The sequence below is a fragment of the Moschus berezovskii genome, chromosome 4, assembly GCF_049115385.1.
Source record: "Moschus berezovskii isolate FMDL1 chromosome 4, NW_MosBer_1.0, whole genome shotgun sequence".
NCBI classification, from domain to species: domain Eukaryota; kingdom Metazoa; phylum Chordata; class Mammalia; order Artiodactyla; family Moschidae; genus Moschus; species Moschus berezovskii.
The window spans coordinates 116,182,038-116,200,949 of record NC_142463.1 but is presented as its reverse complement, the minus strand read 5'-3'; the positions used below and the strand labels follow the sequence as shown (position 1 = coordinate 116,200,949).

Genomic DNA, 18,912 nt, shown 5'->3' with positions numbered 1-18,912 from the left:
AAGAAAAAAACAGAAACAAAAAAACTTGGAATGTTTTGTTCTCCCATTCTTTTAGAATTGTCTGCAATGTCTTTAAAATTTAGGCTAGCACAGAAAGTTCTTCATTTAATAACTCTGTTGGCCTGTTGGCCTGCTCTCACCACTTCCTACCTTACATCTCCTGTTTCAGCCGCAATAAACTACTGACACTTCCTGACAGGTGGACTATGCTGTGTCGTTTTTTTTCCATGCCTGAGGGCACGCTACACTTCTTGCTTTGCATTCTCTTTTCTTCCTACTGTAAAGTCATGCCCATTCTCTCGCAATTAGCTAAGGTGTCACTAGGGCTGGGAGGCCTTCCCTGAGTGACCACTGACATCCTTTCCCCAGACAACCCCTGTCTCCAGGCTGGTCAGTCCAGTCTCATCTCATTTTCTCTCATTTTTTCTCCTCAGTTTGTCTTTCTTTTTAAATTTATTCTTCTCAACATATATTTCTGTGGAGGTCAACTCTTGGGGGAAGGTATGATTTCTTTGAGAGTCCAGTGCCCAGGGCAGGGCCCAGAAGAAGCATGAGGTCATGTGGAGGGAGGGATGCAATAAGCCTGCGGTGGACACTGGGCCAGTGGGAAGCTGGACACCGCAGGGCCTTACATCCCAGGCAGTGAGGCTTTGCTCCAGTGGAGGAATGGGGTTGGCGTGGGAGCAAGGAGGGCCCGGGCTTTGTGTCAAACCAGTAGTAAGAATAAAGCTCTGTGTATTATCTAGCTGTGATCAATACTTTGGTTATGACACGGAAAGAGAAATGGACCTGTCATTTTTCTCTCCATCTCTACCCAGAAGCTGCAAGAAAATCAGAGTGCGGTGCTGCACTGCGTGTGGTAGGTGATGAAGTATTGACACAGTCCAGAAGGACAGGATGGTCTATGTCCATGGAGAGTTTTGTTTTTTTAATTAATTAATTTATTTATTCTCGGGTCTTTGTTGCTGAGTGAGGGCTTTCTCTAGTTGTGGTGAGTGGGAGCTTCTCTCTAGTTACGGAGCACCTGTTTCCCATTGCGGTGGCTCCTCTTGTTGTGAAGCGTGAGCTGTAGGGCATGCCGTCTTCAGCAGTTGTGGCGCATGGTCTCAGTTGCCCCGTGGCATGTAAAATCTTCCTGAACCAGGGACTGAACCTGTGTCCCCTGCATTAGTAGGCCGATTCTTAACCATTGGACCACCAGGGAAGTCCCACTAGGAGATTATTTTTTAATTGTGATAAAGTTTAGATAGCTTAAAAATTGCTGTTTCATTACTTAAAGGGTACAGTTAAGTAGCATCGTCTTCACAGTGTTGTGCAGCTGTCATCATGATTTCCCATACTTTTGCATCACCTCAGACAGGAACTCTGTACTCATCCACAATAGCTTCATATTCCTCTCCTCCCCCAGTCCCTGTTAAATTCTATTGTACTTTCTGTCTCTATGACTTTTCTAAACACTTCATATATATGGAATAATGCAGTATTTGGGGAAGGAAATGGCAACCCACTCCAGTATTCTTGCCTGGAGAATTCCATGGACAGAAGAGCCTGGCAAGCTATATAGTCCACAGGTTCACAAAGAATCAGGCATGACTGAATGACTAACACTTGCCTTTAATGTCTCAGTTTACTTCATGTTTTCAAGGCTTATCCATGTAGCAGTGTCAGAACCTTATTCCTTTTGTTTACTTTCGACCGCCCTGGGTCCCGGTTGCTGCATGGATCATCTCCAGTTGTGGCAAGTGGGGGCCACTCTTCGATGTAGTGGCTTCTTTTGTTGTGGGTCACAGGCTGTAGGTGTTTGGGCTCCAGTAATTGCAGCACGTGGGCTTGGTAGTTGGGGCGCATGGGCCTAGTTGCTCTGTGGCATGTGGAATCTTGATGCTTTTGAACTGTGGTGCTGGAGAAGACTCCTGAGAGTCCCTTGGACAGCAAGGAGATCAAGGCAGTCAGTCCTAAAGGAAATCAACCCTGACTATTCATTGGAAAGACTGATGCTGAAGCTTCAATATTTTGGCCACCTGATGCTAAGAGCTGACTCACTGGAAAAGACACTAATGCTGGCAAAGATTGAGGGCAGGAGGAGAAGAGGGCAACAGAGGATGAGATGGTTGGACGGCATCATCAGCTCAATGGACATGACTCTGAGCAAACTCTGGGAGATAGTGAAGGACAGGAAAGCCTGGTGTGCTGCAGTCGATGGGGTCACAAAGAGTCAGACAAAACTTAGCGAGTGAACAACAACAACAACATATGGTATCTTCCCAGACCAGGGATTGAACCTGTGTCCCCTATATTGGCAGGTAGATTCTTATCCACTGTACTACCAGGGAAGTCCACCTTCTTACCCATTGTATGTATACACCACAGCTTGTTTGTCCACTCATCAGTTGGTGGGTTCTTGGGTTGTTACCTTCTTTTGGCTGTTGGGAATAATGCTGCAGTGAACACTGGTGTGCAAGCATGTACGTTGCTGTTTTCAGTTGCCTTGGGTGTATATCTAGGAGTGGAATTGCTGGGTTTCAATGTTTAAATTCTTGAGGGATATCATTGGAAGTTTTGATAGTTCTATGCTCTGCCTCAGTCATGGGGTATGGTCTTCTGAACTCAGGGAAACTCTTGTGCCAGTAGGGACACTCAGTGATAAGTAAGTAGAGGAATCCTTTGGCTGTGTTTCTGGTCCGCTGGATCATTTTGGTTGTGGGCCTGAGATGGACCCTGTGCTCTCAGACAGGGGGTCTCTGACTGGTTCCCTTTGCAGATGGCCTGTATCACCTCCGCACTGAGAATGGGGTCATCTACCAGACCTTCTGTGACATGACCTCTGAGGGCGGTGGCTGGACCCTGGTGGCCAGCGTCCATGAGGACCATTTACCTGGGAAATGCACGTTGGGCGATCGCTGGTCCAGTCAGCAGGGCAACAGGGCTGACTACCCAGAGGGGGATGGCAACTGGGCCAATTACAAAACATTTGGGTCTGCAGAGGCGGCCACCAGTGGTGACTACAAGGTGGGTGGCACTGAGCACCCAGGTCGGAAAAGGTGGGATCAGGGTGTGGGTGGAGCAGAGCATGTGGAAGGGAGGGTGGGAGATGGGGATGTGGAGGTGGGGCTGGAGAAGAAGAACGATGGAAGTCCATGTCTTGAATCACAGCTTCCTCCCACCAAGGCTGTTTGAGTTGTGGGGTCTCATTATCTACTGGAGGAGGGTGGGTATCTGTCCCTGATGCAACCTGCCCCCCTGGAGCCCTGAGCTCTCAGCTCAAGGGAGGGTTATGTGTGTGCGTCTTTGGCTGGTGGCACCTCCTGGGCTGGTGAGGCTAAGTGTGTGTCCCTCTGCAGAACCCTGGCTACTACGACATCCAGGCCCAGGACCTGGGCATCTGGCACGTGCCCAACGAGTCCCCCCTGCAGCACTGGAGGAACAGCTCCCTGCTGAGGTACCACACCAACACTGGTTTCTTCCGGAGACTGGGGTAAAACCTGTTTGGACTCTCCCAGGTACATGGGGCTGCTGGCTGGGGGTGGTTTCCTGAGTGTAGAGACTGAGGAAGTGACCAAGGCTGAGCATGTGGTCCTATGGTCTGTGTTCTCCTGACCTAGATTCTCTGATGGCTCCTGTCCTGCTTCTCTCTGAAATTCTGAGCCAGACCAGGGAAGAGACCTGCGAGAGAGGAACATTCAGTGGAGGCTGGGGCTGGGGGAAGAGAGAGCACAACCGAGGACGAGTAAGAGCATATATGGTGCCCTAGGCTGTTGGGAATGCAGAGCTGCTAAGTGATTGAATCCAGGAAAATGGAAAGATCTTACTTTGGTCTTGAAATGTTATCAGATACTGAGCAAGCATTGTTTCCCCTTTGCCCTCAAAGAACGGCAGCATGTATCAGAGAATGAGAGCTAGGGGCCTCATGTAATGACTTATTGGTACCTCGTAAAAATTCCCTGTGAAATGTGGGGGGAAATGTACTGACAACAGCCTGGCAATACCTGTGGTCTGATTTTGTGGTGCCCAGAAAACTGCATCTTTACTTACCCCTTGGCTATTGCGATTCTGAACTCATAATAGAAAAGGCATAAAATTCAGTTATGTTAGGTAACCTTTATTTTACTACAGCCTGATTCTCCTCAATGGATATTGTGTGTATTGTCCCATTTAATCTACTCTTGACCTCTGAGCTTTTACCAGATCCACTTTACAGATGAGGAAGCTGAAGCATTGTGAGGTTCAGGAACGTGCCTATATCCCAGGGTGTACATGGGAGAGTCGCGGTTTGGAATGAAGAAATTTGGCTCCAGACTCTTTATTCCCCACCTTCAGCCCCTTGGTGACGTGTTAAGACCAGCCTGGAGTCAAGTGCACAGAGCAGAATAACCAGTCCAATGGAGAGACAGGTTTATTTCTATTGTAATGGGTAATAGTTTATTTCAGTGAACCAGAAGTTGGCAGCATAATATCATTCATGGGGGCTGAACCTTTGATATAAAATGCAAAGCAGTCATTATTTATTGTTGAGAATCTGAGACTTTAAAGGAGAACAAGAAAAGCGTGGACAGGATTAGAGTGAGCAAACCTGCTAACATGGTCAGGGCGCCTCTGTTGGCTTTTGGTGATACTCTTCCTAGACACACGAGTTTCTCCTTTCAAGCCTCTGGCAGACCAGGGGCCCTCTCTGAGGACTGGCTCTTGGTCTCAGGGTGGGGAAAGTCCAAGTCTGAGGCCAGATGCACCACCGTTGTCCACAGAGTGAATGGGTTCCAAGTCAGGCTGGAGTACTGGGCACAGAGAATCTCTAAGGTGACCTAAACAGGCTGTTTCTAGCACGTTTCTTAATACTGTTTTCTGCCTCTTGTTTTCAGAGGGATTCACTGTGGATTTGTCTAGTGCATGTATTTAATAATGAGAGAGTAGTCAGAGCCTTGTGTGCTGGAGCAGAGTCACCAGGTGTAATGTGGATCATGTGAATCCTTGAGGGGCTCACTGGGTGCTTAGGGATTGTCTGTCCGTGTGTGTGAGTATGGTATGACCATGGTGTGAATGTGTGTGGGAATGTGATCTTCCTTTACTCCTTGCTGGGTCTCCAGAGGCAGGGCTATAGGATCCTCTGTCCAGGCACTGACATCATGTACCCTTGTGGACTGAACTGGAAGGGTTGGGGCTTCAGAAGCACCACTGTTTATGCTCAGCCTTGGGATAAGCTGTTCAGTTGCCTGAGTTGGGTGAAGCTTGTGTGCAGGAGCATTCTGTGGAAAACTTTTGGAGCCGAGATTGCTTGAGAAACAGAAGATGTTGTCATTTTTGATCCGAGGATTAGCTTTTCAGAGCAAAACTTGACCTCTTCGCTCCTGACCAGTGTCTGCACAGATTCTCACTGTGTCGGGGAAGAATCCTGGACAGCTCTGGCCACACTGAGGCCACCCTCCTCCCCACCGTGTGCTCTCTGTCTGGTCGTCAGTCACAATGTGTCCCGATGTCAAGGGCAGGTGGACTCAGCTCTCACCTGTGGCAGCCCCCATGTCCGCCCAAGCCAGAGATCACTCAACTCCTGTTTTCCCTAGTCGCTGTGGGATGTCTCATGGCCAGAGGCAGGATGAGCAGGGAGCCCTCGGGTTGCTCAGGGTCTGAGTTTTCAAGAGTAAGCAAGTTTACTTAGGACCCATCCCTCCACAAGTGTACAGTCTGAGACAAGGGTCCTTAGCTGCTGGCATGTGACACTGAGATCCTGTCTCTTCTTCCTCCTCAGCTTGTCTCTCTCCCAGGCAAGATGAGGCAGCTCACCTGTCAGGGAGAACCTCAGGTCTGATGGGGGCAGTGATGCGTGTGTGGCATCCCCTATGAAGGATATTATGCTGCCAACTTCTGGTTTACTGAAATAAACTAACTATTACCCTTTACAATAGAAATAAACCCGTCTCTCCATTGGGCTGGTTATTCTGCTCTGTGCACATGACTACAGGCTGGTCTTAACAAGTCACCAAGGGGCTAAAGGTGGGGAATAAAGAGTCTGGAGCCAAATGTGTGTGCATTCCTCCTCCCTGTGACAGCCTGGTCCCCATGGCTCCTTCCAGCCATGGTCCAAAGCAGATGTGAAGTTGTGTGCACATGTGCCTCCATGTGCTTTAACAAGCATGCAGGGAGCAGCTACACTCTGCTGGTATGGGAGACACAAAGATTGCACGTGCTTTGTTCAGTGTCTGGCAGGACAGACATTCACAAAAAAACAGAAATATAATATGAAGGATCTTAGGTATAACAGAAATATTACTGAGGGGCTACATGATGCCTAATTCTGCTGGAGTATTATAAGGGCTGGTGACCATAGCACTTCTGAGCTGAGTGCCGAGAGATGCATACGAGTTTATAGGGCAAAAGCTTCACGATGCTGAATTTGGCAATGATTTCTTGGATATAATACTAAAGGCACAGGCAAAAAAAAAAAGTAGACAAGTTGCACTTCATGAAAATTTTAAAAATTATATATTATAAGACTGTTAACAGAGCAAAAAAAAGGCAGAATGGGAAAAATATTTGCAAATCTTATATTTGACATGAGATTAATGTCCAACAAACATAGAGAACTCCTAAATAACAGCAACAACAATAACAAACTCAATTCAAAGATGGGCATAGGACTTGAATAGACATTTCTCTAAAGAAGATATAAAAATCTGATCAAGCACAAGAAAAGATGTCCTACACAACTAATCACTAGGAAAACGCTAATCAAAACTATAATGAGATATCACCTCATATCCTTAGGATGGTCTTTATTGAAAAAGAAGAAAATAATAAGTGATGAAAAGAATGTGGAGAAATTGAACCCTTATGTACTGTTGGTGAGGTTGTTAAATAGTATGGCCCCTATGGAACAAAATACGGCATTTCCTCAAAATAATATTGGTAGAACTACCGTATGATATAGCAATTCCACTTATGGCATATACCTCAAGGAACTGAAAGCAGGGTCTTGAAGACATATGTATATCTTGTCCATAGATGCATTCTGCCTGGCAGCCAAAACAGGAACACAACCAAATGCCCACTGACAGATAAATGAATAAGCCAGAATGTGGTAAATACAGATAATGGAATATTACACAAACTTTAAATGGAAGGAAATTCTGAAATGCTGCAACATAGATGAACCTTGCGGACATCATGTGAAGTAATGTAAGCCAGTGATGAAAAGGAAAAATTCTGTACCATTTTGCTTAGGTACTTAAACGTATTTAAATCATAGAGACAGAAAGGAGAATGGTGGATCCTGGGGACTGGAAGGAGGATGAAAATGGAGAGTTATTATTTAATAGGTAGAGAATTTCAGTGTTGCAAGACAAACAGTGCTGTCTGTTGAGCTGACTGTTGCACAACAGTAAGAATGTAATTAATACCACTGAAATATACTCTTAAAATGGTTAAGATGGTAAATTTTGTTATGTGTATTCCAACAGTTTCAGATTCCCATTTTCCAGAGTCCTTCCCACTGTCCAGGAATGTGGAATTTTTCCAGAGCTGTGGTTCTCAAACTGTAGTGCATCAGATAATCTAGAAGGCTCCTTAGAACACCCCCAGGGTTGCTGATTCAGCAGATATAGAGGAGGACCCAGGAATTTGCTTTTGTAGCAAGTTCCAGGTGATTCGGATGCTGCTGGTCTTGGAACCACAAGTTGAGAACAATTTCTTTTCTCTAGTTAGGATCCTGTTATCAGATTGTTGGAGCTGCTGTAGAAAAACACCACAAACTGGGAGCTCAGACAGCAGACAGTGGCTGAGATGGTAAAGAATTTGCCTGCAATGCAGGAGACCTGGGTTCAATCTCTGGGTCAGGAAGATCCCCTGGAAAAGGAAATGGCAGCCCACACCAGTATTCTTGCCTAGAGAATTCCACAGATGGGAGCCTGGTGGGCTACAGTCCATGAGGTTTCAAAGAGCTGGACACAACTGAGTGACTAGTGTGTATGTGCTGTTTTGTAGTTCCGGAATCTGAAAGTCTGAGATCAAGATTTCAGAAGGGCTAGTTCCTTCTGAAGGATGTGAGGGAAATCCGTCCCATGCCTCTCCCCTAACTTTTGGTTGTTTGCCACCAAACTTTGGCACCCCTTGACTTGTAGATGCCTCACTGAGATTTCACCTTCAACTTCACAAGATGTACCTGTCTCTGTGTCCAAATTTTCTGTTTTCTTAAGGACATCAGTCATATTGGGTTTGGGCTTACCCTAAAGACATATCTTAATGTGATTTCCTCCAAAGACTCTGTTTCTGAATAAGGTCCTATCCTGAGGTACTAGGGATTGGTACTTCAGCATCTTTTGGGGGGACACAATTCAACCCATAGTAGGTCTCATATGTATTAGTCTCCACATGGCTGAGCAATTCACTTAGCAGCACATTAAGTCTTTTCCCAGGCAATTTTGTTCTTTCCTTTTCCACAATCCTGTCCTGGACTCAGCCATTTTAAAACTGTAAGATGCCTTTGTCCTCCTTCATATGTTAGACTTGCAACAGAGTTCGGTTTCTGGTTCTGCTCTCTTGGAATCTTAGAGAAGGAATACTCTCTTCTTTGTATATTTATTATTTCTCTGTATATTATATTTCAGTCAGTTCAGTTCAGTTCAGTCGCTCAGTCGTGTCCGACTCTCCGCGACCCCATGAATCACAGCACGCCAGGCCTCCCTGTCCATCACCAACTCCCGGAGTACACTCAAACTCATGTCCACAGAGTCGGTGATGCCATCCAGCCATCTCATTCTCATTCGTCCCCTTCTCCTCCCGCCCTCAACCTTTCCCAGTATCAGAGTCTTTTCCAGTGAGTCAACTCGTCGCATGAGGTGGCCAAAGTATTATATTTAGAATCAAGAAAAAACTGCAACCCATCGCAGTGGGGCCATGAGACAAAACTGTATGTCTGGAAATTAGTAACTCTCCCTTTTATTTAAATAACAAGTTAAAAAACATAATGGAAGTAAAGATTCCATTTATGATAACAATAAAAAATAAGATATTTGGGGATAAATTTAACTAGTAATATGTGAGAACTAGATGACAAAACTATGAACATTGAGATATTTTAAGGAGAAAAGTGGTTCAGTCTTGGAATAACTAGGGTGAAGGTACTAACAGAACATACCGACAGATGTTATATGGAGCCAGCCTGTTGTGATAGTCTCCACAGTTAAAATAGCCAAGCCTTCTGAAACTGTTTCTGTTGATAACCCAGAGAACAAAAGAAGTAAGGAACAAAAAGGAACAGCAAAAACAACCCCAAAACAGTGAACAAAAACAATAAGTACATCAGTTCAGTTCAGTTCAGTTTAGTCGCTCAGTTGTGTCTGACTCTGAGACGCGATGGACTGCAGCACGCCAGGCCTCCCTGTCCATCATGAACTCCCAGAGTTTACTCAAAGTCATGTCCATTGAGTTGGTGATGCCATCCAACCGTCTCATCCTCTGCTGTCCCCTTCTCCTCCCACCTTCAATCTTTCCCAGCATCAGGGTCTTTTCCAAGAATTCAGTTCTTCACATCAGGTGGCCAAAGTATTGGAGTTTCAGCTTCAGCATCAGTCCTTCCAATGAACATTTAGAACTGATTTCGTTTAGGATGGACTGGTTGGATCTCCTTGCTGTCCAAGGCACTCTCAAGAGTCTTCTCCAACACCACAGTTCAAAAGCATCAATTCTTCAGTGCTCAGCTTTCTTTATAGTCCAACTCTCACATGCATACATGACTCCTGGAAAAACCATAGCTTTGACTATATGGACCTTTGTTGGCAAAGTAATGTCTGCTTTTTAATAAACTGTCTGCTGCTGCTGCTGCTGCTAAGTCACTTCAGTAGTGTCCGACTCTGTGTGACCTCATAGATGGAAGCCCACCAGGCTCCCCCGACCCTGGGATTCTCCAGGCAAGAACACTGGAGTGGGTTGCCATTTCCTTCTCCAATGTGTGAAAGTGAAAAGTGAAAGTGAAGTCGCTCAGCTGTCTAGGTTGGTCATAACTTTTCCTCGAAGGAGCAAGCATCTTTTAATTTCATGGCTGCAGTCACCATCTGCAGTGATTTTGGAGCCCCCCCAAATAAAGTCTGCCACTGTTTCCACTGTTTTCCCATATATTTGCCATGAAGTGATGGGGCTGGATACCATGACCTTAGTTTTCTGAATGTTGAGTTTTAAGCCAGCTTTTTCACCCTCCTTTTTCATTTTCATCAAGAGGCTTTTTAGTTCCACTTCACTTTCTGCCATGAGGGTGGTGTCATCTGCATATCTGAGGTTATTGATGTTTCTCCTGGCAATCTTGATTCCAGCTTGTGCTTCATCCAGTCCAGCATTTCTCATGATGTACTCTGCATATAAGTTAAATAAGCAGGGTGACAATATACAGCCTTGATGTACTCCTTTCCCAATTTGGAGCCAGTCTGTTGTTTCATGTCCAGTTCTAACTGTTGCTTCTTGACCTGCATACAGGTTTCTCAGGAGGCAGGTAAGGTGGTCTGGTATTCCCATCTCTTGAAGAATTTTCCAGTTTGTTGTGATCCATACAGTCAAAGACTTTGGCGTAGTTAATAAAGCATAAGTAGATGCTTTTTTGGAACTCTCTTGCTTTATTGATGATCCAACAGATATTGGCAATTTGATCTCTCATTCTTCTACCTTTTCTAAATCCAGCTTGAATATGTGGAAGTTCACGGCTCATGTACTATTGAAGCCTGGCTGAGAGAATTTTGAGCATTACTTTTCTAGCGTGTGAGATGAGTACAATTGTGCAGTAGTTTGAGCATTCTTTGACATTGCCTTTCTTTGGGATTGGAATGAAAACTGACCTTTTCCATCCTGTGGCCACTGCTGAGTTTTCCAAATTTGCTGGCATATTGAGTGCAGCACTTTCACAGCATCATCTTTTAGGATTTGAAATAGCTAAACTGCAATTCCAATACTTCCACTAGCTTTGTTTGTAGTGATGCTTCCTAAGGCCCACTTGACTTCACATTCCAGGATGTCTGGCTCTAGGTGAGTGATCACACCACAGTGATTATCTGGGTCATGAAGATTTTTTTTGTATACTTCTTCTGTGTATTCTTGCCACCTCTTCTTAGTATCTTCTGCTTCTGTTAGGTCTATACCATTTCTGTCCTTTATTGTGCCCATCTCCCATGAAATGTTCCCTTGGTATCTCTGGTTTTCTTGAAGAAGTCTCTAGTCTTTCCCACGCTATTCTTTTCCTCTATTTCTTTGCATTGTTCACTTAAGAAAGCTTTATCTCTCTTTGCTATTGTTTGGAACTCTGCATTCAAATGGATATATCTTTCCTCTTCTCCTTTGCCTTTTGCTTCTCTTCTTTTCATTGCTGTTTGTAAGGCCTCCTCAGACAACCATTTTGCCTTTTTGCATTTCTTTTTCTTGGGAATGGTTTTGATCACTGCCTCCTGTATAATGTCAAGAACCTTTGTCCATAGTTCTTCAGGCACTCTATCAGATCCAACCCTTGAATCTATTTGTCACTTCCATGATTTGTCAAATCATAAGGGATTTGAGTTAGGTCATACCTATATGGTCCAGTGGTTTTCCCTACTCTCTTCAATTTAAGTCTGAATTTGGCAATAAGGAGTTCATGATCTGAGCCACAGTCAGCTCCCAACCTTGTTTTATCTGACTGTATAGAGCTTCTTCATCTTTGGCTGCAAAGAATATGATCAATCTGATTTCAGTATTGACCATCTGGTGATGTCTATGTGTAGAGTCTTCTCTTGTTTTATTGGAAGAGGGTGTTTGCTGTGACTGGTGTGTTCTTTTGGCAAAACTCTGTTAGCCTTTGCCCTGCTTCATTCTGTATTCCAAGGCCAAATTTGTCCATTACTCCAAGTATTTCTTGACTTCCTACTTTTGCATTCCAGTCCCCTAGAATGAAAAGGACATTTCTTTCATTTGTTAGTTACAGGAGGTCTTGTAGGTCTTCATAGAACCATTCAACTTCAGCTTCTTCAGCATTACTGGTTGGGGCATAGACTTGGATTACTGTGATATTGAATGATTTGCCTTGGAAAGGAACAGAGATCATTCTGTTGTTTTTGAGATTGTATCCAAGTACTGCATTTTGGACTCTTTTGTTGACTATGATAGATACTCCATTTCTTCTAAGGCAGTCTTGCCCACAGTAGTAGATATAGTGGTCATCTGAGTTAAATTCACACCTTCCAGTCCATTTTAGTTCGCTGATTCCTAAAATGTTGATGTTCACTCTTGCCATCTCTTGTTTGACCACTTCCAATTTGCCTTGATTCATGTACCTAACATTCCAGGTTCCTATGTGGTATTGCTCTTTACAGCATCAGACTTTACTTCCATCACCAGTCACACCGATAACTGTTGTTTTTGCTTTGGCTCTGTCTCGTCACTCTTTCTGGAGTTAGTTCTCCACTGATCTCCAGTAGCATATTGGGCACCTATCAACCTGGGGAGTTCATCTTTCAGTGTCCTATATTTTTGCCTTTTCATACTGTTATTGGGGTTCTCAAGGTAAGAATACTGAAGTGGTTTGCCATTCCCTTCTCCAGTGGACTGCGTTTTGTCAGAACTCTCCACTATGACCTGTCCATCTTTGTGGCCCTACATACCTATCAATAATTACTTTAAATGTTTAAATGGTCTAAATGGTCCAATTAAAAGACATAGAATGGCTGAATGGATACAAAAACTAGGCTCATGTGTATGCTGCCTACAAAAGAATCATTTCCGATGTAAAGGTACACCCAGACTGAAAGTGAGTGGATGGGGAAATGTATTCCATGCAAATGGAAATCAAAAGAAAACTGGGGTAGCAATCCTTATGTCTAAGTGGATTTTAAAACAAAGACTGTAACCAGAGACAAACCATTACCTAATGATCAAAGGATCAATCCAAGAAGATGTGACAGCTGTGAATATATACACACCCAACATAGGAGCAGCAAAATACGTGAAACAGATATTAACAGATAAAGGGAGAAACTGACAGTCTCACTTTGTTGGTTAAATTACTCTTAATAATCACACTTACATGCTGGCAATCATGAAAGTGAAAGCCTCTCAGTCATGTCAGACTTTCTGAGACCTTGTGGACTATATAGTCCATGGGATTCTCCAGGCCAGGCTAGTGAGGTGGGTAGCCTTTCCCTTCTCCAGGGATCTTCCCAACCCAGGGATCGAGCCCTGGTTTCCATACTGCAAGCAGATTCTTTACCAGCTGAGCTGCAAGGGAAGCCCAAGAATACTGGAGTGGGTAGCCTTTCCCTTCTGCAGCAGATCTTCCTCACTCAGGAGTCAAACTGGTGTCTCCTGCATTGCAGGTGGCTTCTTTACCAAATCATGCCTAAATGATACAGTGTTTAATTTTTGTTTTCGGACTGTACACAATCATATCATATGTTGTCTTTTGGGAGCATACTTTTTTCTTGTTATATTGCTATGATTCTTCTATGTTGTTGTACAGTTGTTCACTTACCTGTAATGTTACTGATGTTCCATTGTATGGATATGCGTGTGTGCTTAGTCACTCAGTTGTGTCTGACTCTTTGTGACCCCATGGACAGTAGCCCATCAGGATCCTCTGTCCCTGGGATTCTCCAGGCAAGAATACTGGTGTGGGTTGCCATTCCCTTCTCCAGGGGATGTTCCCAACTCAGGGATTAAACTTGGGTCTTCTTCGTTGCAGGTGAATTCTTTACCATCTGAGCCACCAGGGAAGCCCTTGTATGCATATGCCACAATTTATATTTCTACTGTCTCAGTATTGAGCATTTGTTTTGTTTTTCTGATTAAGAACAATGCTGCCAAGAACATTGTTGTATGTGTCTTGGGTACATATGTGCTAAAGGTCTCTTGAGGATATGACTAGAATTCAAATTTCTGGGTCATCAGAATTTGTGAATATTCAATTTTACAAGATAATAGTCTTCACCCTCCCAAGTGTACCAATTTATATTTCCATCAGCATATATAACAATGTCAATCAGTACATATCTTCTTGAATACTTGGTATTATCAGACTTTTTTTATGAATTAAATATTCATAATTTGAATTTTCTCATTCCTAGTGAGGTTGAATAAATCTTCATGTGTTTATTGCCTATATGTATCTCTTTTTCTGTGAAATCCTTGTTCATATATTTTGTAAAATTTCCTATTAGATTGTTTATCCTTTTATTAATTGATTGATTAATAAAATTTCTTTATATAATAGTATTAACTAATACTAACCTTTTGTTGGTTATACATGTTGGAAATATGTTCTTTCAATGTGCATCATGTATTTTTACTTTAGTGATAGTATATTTTAAGGAACAGAATTTTTCAGTGTCAAAGATTTTCAATCCATCCTTTTATGATGAGCATAGAATTAGGAAATAAGAAAGGTGTTATAGTCTGTATTAATTGCTGTTATTTCCTGTGCTCAGGATCTTTTGCTGGTCCCATGAAGAATTTACTATGATCTTTACTACGAAAAATTCTGATTGTAAGAGTAGTTCATTCCACATTTCTCAAGGTTTTGATGATTCAGAGGAAAAGAGGTTGGGTAAATCTGTTGGTAATTGATATACCAAGTTCACTTAAAGAAAGCTTGAGATCTTCTTGGGATCACAGGGAAGCTGAGAAAGAAAATGAAAGGATGAGAGTATCTCTTTTACATTGTTTTGAAATTTCAAGGAAGTGATTAACCATAGGATCCTATAGCAAATTCCATAGACAATGGGAAAAAAACAGCTCATCAAGATTGTACTTCCATGATTCTCTTACATGACTTCTCTGTACTACTCCCTCTGGCAGAATCCCACAGCTTTCATTCTTCATGAAATATACAACTAAATTGGAAAGCTACTAATGGTTGAAATGGTAGAAAAAGAGGAAATTTCATTGTCTTTAAGCATTACCTGTAGATAATGTTATTTCATTGATAATATCTAAAGATTCAGACTGGTGGAATTCCAACTTGTTTTTCCCACAAGTTGGGTGGAAGTTTTAATTAATCAAAAGGGGCTAGATGTGAAAAATAAAATGGCGTTTTTTTCAGACTTGAGGAAGTGAATAGGAGGAAAATTTATGGGGTCTAAGACCCAAAAGTTATCCTTTGATATAGTCTGGAAAGAACTGCTAAAATTAAGACACAAAACAACAAAAGTCTCCACTTAAGATTTATAAATCTGAAATGATACTTTAAAAGCATCAATTGGAATGAGACTGATGTACTTTTAGGCACATAATGATGTGTCTAACTGCCTGAGCTTGTGTGGCATTGCCCTGACTGGGACAGGAGACAGAAACAAAGTATCAGATAAGAGATTGGTGCAAGGGGAGGCCCCAGCATGTAATCCCTAAGACTCTATCCTCACAAGAAGACAGCACATAGATGTGCTAAGGAATACCATCAGAGACAGCTAGAACAGTCTGCCAGAAAGACTGAGAGAACTCATTAGAGTTATGTAGGGAGGTGGTATTGGTGGGGAGGGGATTAGAGAAAAGGGGAAATCCTGGGGAGGGGAAATCCTGGGGATTGGAAATCCAATCTAGGCTCTTCATTTTTTTCAATCTAGTGAGTGGGTATGTGGGCACGTGAAACCCACGTGGTAGATGCAACTGCACAAAGAATCAGGGAATCTGTCAACACTGATATGGATTATACAAGACAGACAAACAGCAATGTAAAGAAAAGAAAATATTCCAGAACAGAGTTTATCAAATCAAGAAAATTTCATTTATGGTTAATTGGTTAATGAATGCTCATGTCATTAAAATGACAAGATAACTTGGCTGTAAGCTTCGAACTGCAAGTTGAAACTTTGATCACATGCATTTGTTCTCAGAAGTGACAGTGTGGTGATCCATTCAGCATCACAGCAATCCAAGTCTGTACCCCAAACACTAATGCTGAAGAAGATGAAGATCTTCTAAAAGACGTACAAAACCTTCTAGAACTAACACCAAAAATATATATCCTTTTCATCCTAGGGGACTTGAATGTAAAAGTAGGAAGTCAAGAGATACTGGAATAATAGGCAAGTTTGACCTCGGAGTACAAAATGAAGCAGGGCAAAGGCTAATAGAGTTTTGCCAAGAGAACACACTGGTCATAGCAAACACCCTCTTCCAACAACACAAGAGATGACACTACACATGGACATCACCAGACGCTCAATACTAAAATCAGATTGATTATATTCTTTGCAGCCGAAGATGGAGAAGCTCTATACAGTCAGCAAAAACAAGACTGGGAGCTGACTGTGACTCAGATCATGAGCTCCATATTTCAAAATTCAAGCTTAAATTGAAGAAAGTAGGGGAAAAACATTAGGCCATTCAGGTATGACCCAAATCAAATCATTTATAATTATACAGTGGAAGTGACAAATAGGTTCAAGGGTTAGATCTGATAGACAGAGTGCCTGAAGAACTATGGATGGAGGTTTATAACATTGTACAGAAGGTGGTGACCAAAACCATCTCCCCAAAAAAGAAATGCAACAATGCAAAATGGTTGTCTGAGGAGGCTTTACAAATAGCTGAGAAAAGAAGAGATATGAAAGGCAAAGGAGAAAAGGAGAGATATAGCCATCTGAATGTAGAGTTACAAAGAATAGCAAGGAGACATAGAAAGCCTTCTTAAGTGAACAATGCAAAGAAATAGAGGAAAACAATAGGATGGGAAAGACTAGAGATTTCTTCAAGAAAACCAGAGATACTATGGGAATATATCATGCAAACATGGGCACAATAAAGGACAGAAATGGTATGGACCTAACAGAAGCAGAAGATACTAAGAAGAAGTAGCAAGAATACAAAGAAGAATTATACGAAAAGAACTCAATAACCCAGAAAACCCCAATGGTGTGATCACTCACTTGGAGCCAGACATCCTAGAGTGTGCAGTCAAGTGGGATTTAGGAAGCATCACTACAAACAAAGCCAGTGGAGGTACTGGAATTGCAGTTGAGCTATTTCAAATCCTAAAAGATGATACTGTGAAAGTGCTGCACTCAATATGCTAGCAATTTTGGACAACTCAGCAGTGGCCGCAGGACTGAAAAAGACGTTTTCATTCCAAGCCCAAAGAAAGGCAATGTCAAAGGATTGTAGTTTAAACTACTGCACAGTTGGGCTTATTTCACATGTTAGTAAGGTAATGCTCAAAATCCTTCAAGCTAGACTTCAACAGTACATGAACAGAGAACTTCAAGCTGTACAAGCTGGATTTAGAAAAGGCAGAGGAACCAGAGTTCAAATTGCCAATGTTCGCTGGATCATCAAAAAAGCAAGAGAGTTCCAGAAAAACATCTACTTCTGCTTCACTGACTACATGAAAGCCTTTGATTGTGTGCATCACAGCCAACTGTGAAAAATTCTTCAAGCGATGGGAATACAGACCCCCTTACCTGCCTCCTGAGAGACTTGTATGCAGGTTAAGAAGCAACAGTTAGAACTGGACATGGAAGAATGGACTGGTCCAAACTGAGAAAGGAGGAGATCAATGCTGCATAATGTCACACTACTTATTTAGCTTCTATGCAGAGTACATCACGCAAATTGCTAGGCCGCAGAAATCACAGGCTGGAATCAAGATTTCCAGGTGAAATATCAACAACCTCAGATATGCAGATGACATCATTTCACGAAAGATGACACTGCTTCACAGAAAGTGCAGAACAACTAAAGAGCCTCTTGATGAAGGTGAAAGTGGAGAGTGAAAAAGCTTAAAACTCAACATCAAAAAACTAAGATCACAGCATGCAGTCCCATCACTTCATGGCAAATAGATGGGGAAACAATGGAAACAGTGATAGACTTTATTTTCTTGGTCTCCAAAATCACTGCCGATTGTGACTGCAGCCATGAAATTAAAAGATGCTTGATCCTTGAAAGAAAAACTATGACAAACCTAGACAGAGTGTTAAAAAGCAGAGCCATCACTTTGCTGACAAAGGTCTGTCTAATGAAAGCTATGGTTTTTCCAGTAGTTGTACGGATGTGAGAGCTGGACCATAAAAAAGGCTGAGAACTGAGGATTCATGCTTTCAAACTGTGGTGCTGGGAATGACTCTTGAGTCCCTAGGCAGTAAGAAGTTCAAATCAGTCAATCCTAAGGGAAATCAACCTTGGATATTCATTGGAAAGACTGAAGTTGAAGTTGAAGCACCAGTAATTTTGCTACCTAATGGAAAAGTTGATTCATTGGAAAAGACCCTGATGCTGGGAGAATGAAGTGGAGAAGGGGACAACAGAGGATGAGATTATTGGGTGGTGTCACCAACTCAGTGCACATGAATCCGAGCAAACTCTGGGAGATATTGAAGGATGGGAGGCCTGGTGTGCTGCAATTCATGGGGTCACAAAGAGTCAGATAGTGAAGGATGGGAGGCCTGGTGTGGTGCAATCCATGGGTCACAAAGAGTCGGACATGACTGAGCGACTGAACAAGTGAGCACAATTTTAATAAGTAAAAGGGAACACTGGCTTGCACAAATTGCCTTATCATTCAATTTTTTTTTCCAGTTTTGTTTCAGTTTTATTGAGAAGTAATTGACATACATCACTTTACAAGTTTAAGGTATACAGCTCATGGTGTCATTTAATTATATTGTGAGCTAACATCCATTTTCTCATATATATTGTTGTTCAGTTGCACAGTCATGTCTGACTCTTTGTGACCCCATGGACTGCAACACATCAGACTTCCCTATCCTTCACCATCTCCCAGAGCTTGTTCAAAGTCATGTCCGTTGAGTTGATGATGCCATCCAACCATCTCATTCTGTCACCCTGTTCTCCTCCTGCCTTCAGTTTTCTCCAACATCAGGGTCTTTTCCAATGAGTCGGCTCTTCACACCAGGTGGCCAAAATATTGAAGCTTCAGGTTCAGCATCAGTCCTTCCAATGAATATTAGGGGTTGATTTCCT

At 42.7% G+C, this 18,912-nt stretch overlaps 1 pseudogene; it reads left to right on the top strand.

Annotated features, from left to right (window-relative positions):
• Window positions 1-766: 766 nt before the first annotated feature.
• Window positions 767-4,054, top strand: LOC129540451 (intelectin-1-like; annotated as a pseudogene).
• The last annotated feature ends 14,858 nt before the right edge of the window (window positions 4,055-18,912 follow it).